Source organism: Rhincodon typus, unplaced genomic scaffold, assembly GCF_021869965.1.
Source record: "Rhincodon typus isolate 14 unplaced genomic scaffold, sRhiTyp1.1 hic_rhity00013527, whole genome shotgun sequence".
In the NCBI taxonomy this organism is placed as follows: Eukaryota; Metazoa; Chordata; class Chondrichthyes; order Orectolobiformes; family Rhincodontidae; genus Rhincodon; species Rhincodon typus.
In genome coordinates, this window is record NW_025979165.1 from 2154 (window position 1) to 5976 (window position 3823).

A 3823-nucleotide genomic window follows, 5' to 3' on the forward strand; every position below is an offset into this window, starting at 1 on the left:
CCATGATTAATCCACCTAATCTGCACATCCCTGGACACTATGGTAATTTATCTAAACTGCACACAGCTTTGGACTGTGGGAAAAAAAAACGCAGCATCCAGAGGAAACACATATAGACATGGGGAGAATTGCAAACTCCACATAGACAGTCACCCAAGGATGGGACTGAATGTGGGTCCTTGGCACTGTGAGGCAGCAATGCTAACTACTGTGCCACTGTGCTGCTGCTTGTTTTTTTTATATAAAAAAAATCCATGAATCTAATTCAACTGCAATAGCTTTTTCCTTCAGATCACGTGCATGGTCAGTAAATGTTAAGAATATCCTTCAAACTAGGGGAAATGCCAACAATATCATTATTGTTTAAGAGAATGCAAACTTTCGGCAGTAACGTTGATTTCCAAGTAAGTTCAGAGACTAACAGCAGTGATTGACATGGTTTTAACATTTATCCCTTAAGACTTATAGATTTCCAAAATATACATACTTGATTTACAAATAGTCATCAACACCATATTTGCAGCCTTCCCTCCCGAGGCTTGACTATTTAACTCCACCGAAAGGTGCCTCAGGAGTTGATAACTGACCTTCATTTAAATCAATGATGCCAACTTCTAACTGTTCTGCTACCTGCCAAATCTGAGGGTGATCTCTGGAGTAAAAGTAACCAGCCAGACCCACATTAGAATCATTAGCTTTATTAGAGCTTCTTCCTCAGTCCGAAATTTGAGAACTTGTGCCAAAGGCCCAAATGTGTCCTCCTGTGCACAAAGCATGTCTGCTTTGACGTCAGAAAGAAGAGTTGGTTCAAAGATTGTTGCTTCAGAACTGTGTCACTTCCTCCAGTCATCTGGCACCGCAAGACACTGCATCATTTATCTGACTTTCCACCTTTTGGAGTGCACCTTCATTGTTTAAGTGACCTCGTGTAGATTGCTCATCAAATCCATTTCCAACAAGCAAATCTCTCTGCATAGCCTTCTCTATAAAAAATACCATGGATTCCCTCCTGCACCAAGTTTGTCCAGAGTTTCAGAACTTGGAGGCCACAGCAGCAGCAACAGCTCGATCTAGATCAGCACTTTCAAAAACAATGAATGGAACCAGTCCACTCAGTTCCATTGAAGCCTTCTTCACAGTATCAGATGCTTGACATAGAAGGACCTTTCCAGTAGCTGTGGAACCAGTAAAAGAGATTGCAGCGACAGGAGGATCTGTACAAAGCACCTCTCCTACAGCATGCATTTTGGACTTGGAGGATAGATGACATTGAAAACTCCTGCAGGAATCCCAGCCCGATTGATAAGCTCTGCCTTTGCCAATGCAGATAGAGGAGAATCTTCAGCTAGAATCTCTTTCACAACCATAGTGTAGCCTACTGCCATGGCTGCCCCAGCCTTTCCTGTGAGCATGGCATTAGGAAAATTCCAAGGAGTTATAATAGCCGCAATTCTTATTGGCTGCTTCATAATTGGGATCCTACAGTCAGGGAAAGCAGTAGGAACAACATCTCCATATATTCAGCGAGCTTCTTCTGAAAACCACTCCAAGAATGATGCTGCATGCAGTGTTTCACCTAAGGATTCCTTCAGTGGTTTTCCATTTTCTGCAGTTATTAGACTTGCAAGCTCATCTTTGTTTTTCAGCATTGAGTCATACAATTTTCTTAATAACTTGCTTCGCTCCTTGTTGGTCACCTCTCTCCAAGCCACTAAGCTGCTGTGGGCCGCTCGTACCAACTCCTGGGCCTCCTCGGCCAACAGCCACCCGGTGGCCAGGTTCTACACTGGAAACAGCACCATACCATTGGCCTGCAGCCAATGTAGGGCTTGAAGTGGAGCAACCCAGAGCCCAGCCAGCTCAAGTTATGCCTGGAGTATTGTGTGCAGTTTTGGTCTCCTTAAGTGAGGAAGAATATTCGGAAGGGAGTACAATGAAGCTTTACCAGACCAATTCTTGGAATGGTAGGACTGTTTAGGAATGTATTCACTGATACTTTGAAGATGAGGGGAATCTGACAGAAAAGTATAAAATTGTAACAGGGCTAGACAGCATAAACATAGGAAGAATATTCTTCATGACCGGGGAGTCCAGAATTAGGGATCACAGTATAAGGATATAGGGTAGACCATTTAGGACTGAGATGGTGATATGTCTTCACTCAGAGAGTGGTGAGCCTGTGGAAATCTCTGCCTCAGAAAGCGACTGAGGACAAATCATTGAATGTTGTGAAGAAAGGGAGTTTAAAGGCGAGTCTCCCAAACAGAAACACTTCTCACATTGCTCTACCCATCTCAGGGACAGAGTGTGACAAACATTTCAAAAGTACTTCATTGGCAGTAAGATACTTTTAAGTGAATAATATAGAAAGGACTTACATTGATTTTGCACCTTTCCCTCCAGGGACATTCAATGAGATTTATCTACGGATGTTGCTTGAAATTTGAAAATAAATGTACTAATCTGTGTGAATTCTGTGGTATGGTACACACGTGTACACACGTATCTTTTCTGACTGGTTACATTAACAGCTTCTGATTTAAATAATGTCCTGCAACCCTGTTTACAGGAAATTCCAGATTTCCTTACGTAACGTGAGGTTGAAGGGCTGGGTTGGGTTCGTCTCAGTCACCGAGAAATAGTGTTGAAGCGTGAAAAAAAACCGACAAAAGATTTATCTTTCGCAAATTGAGTATATTTTATTAAATTATGTTGTCTACTTTGTTAGAGAAGTTTACTCCTCAGTATTATCAAAGGAGTGTTGCGTTTTTGGTTTGTAATATTTCGTAATAGTCTTAACAAAATCAATTCACAACTCTGTTGTGCATTCTCATTTCTTGCCTGTGTTGATAAAACGGTCAGTCATATTCTTTTTAACCGTTAAACTAAATCCTGAAATTCTGAAACTCAGGCAACATATCCCAAAAACTTAGGCAGGATCAATGTGGAAAGCATTCTCTACAGATGAAACCTAAACTCTTCTGGAACGTTACCGGCATTTTCAATTTGTTTTCTAAAAGTTTGACAAATTGATTGCTGACTTGCATTTATCCATAAAAAATGCAAACGTTCCAAACTAATTCAGTTCTGAAGGGTACTGGATTCGAAATGTAACTTCGTTTCTCTCTCCACAGATATTGTCGGATCTGCTGAGTTCATAGAATTCCTACAGTGAGGAAGCAGGCCTTTTGGCCCATTCCACTGATCCTGTGGCTGATCTACCTAGCCTGCGCATCCCTGTACACTATGGGCAATTTAGCATGGCCAATCCACCTAACCTGCACATCTTTGGACTGTAGAAGGAAACCCACACAGAGACTGGGAATCCACACAGACTGTCCCCTGAGGTTGGAAGCAAACCTGGGTCCCTGGTGCTGTGAGGCACCAGTACTAACTACTGATCCATTGTGCCACATGAAAGTTTCTCCAGCAATTTCTGTTTTTGCTTGTTCCAAAGTAATTATTTGGTTGTCACATCTTTGAGATATTCTGATGATGGAAAAAGCAATTTTAAAGACAAGATATAGCAGGAACTGCAGATGCTGGAGAATCCGAGACAACAAGGTGCAGAGCTGGATGAACACAGCAGGCCAAGCAGCATCATAGGAGCAGAAAGGCTGACGTTTCGGGCCTAGACCCTTCATCAGAAATGGGGGAGGGAAAGGGGGTTCTGAAATAAATAGGGAGAGAGGGGGAGGCGGATAGAAGATGGATAGAGGAGAAGATAGGTGGAGAGGAAACAGACAGGTCAAAGAGGCGGGGATGGACCCAGTAAAGGTGAGTGTAGGTGGGGAGTTAGGGAGGATGGACAGGTCAAGGGGGC

General features: G+C 42.7%; 1 pseudogene; it reads right to left on the reverse strand.

Moving 5' to 3' along the window:
• Window positions 1-462: 462 nt before the first annotated feature.
• On the reverse strand, window positions 463-2999 carry LOC109924191 (annotated as a pseudogene).
• Window positions 3000-3823: the final 824 nt, after the last annotated feature.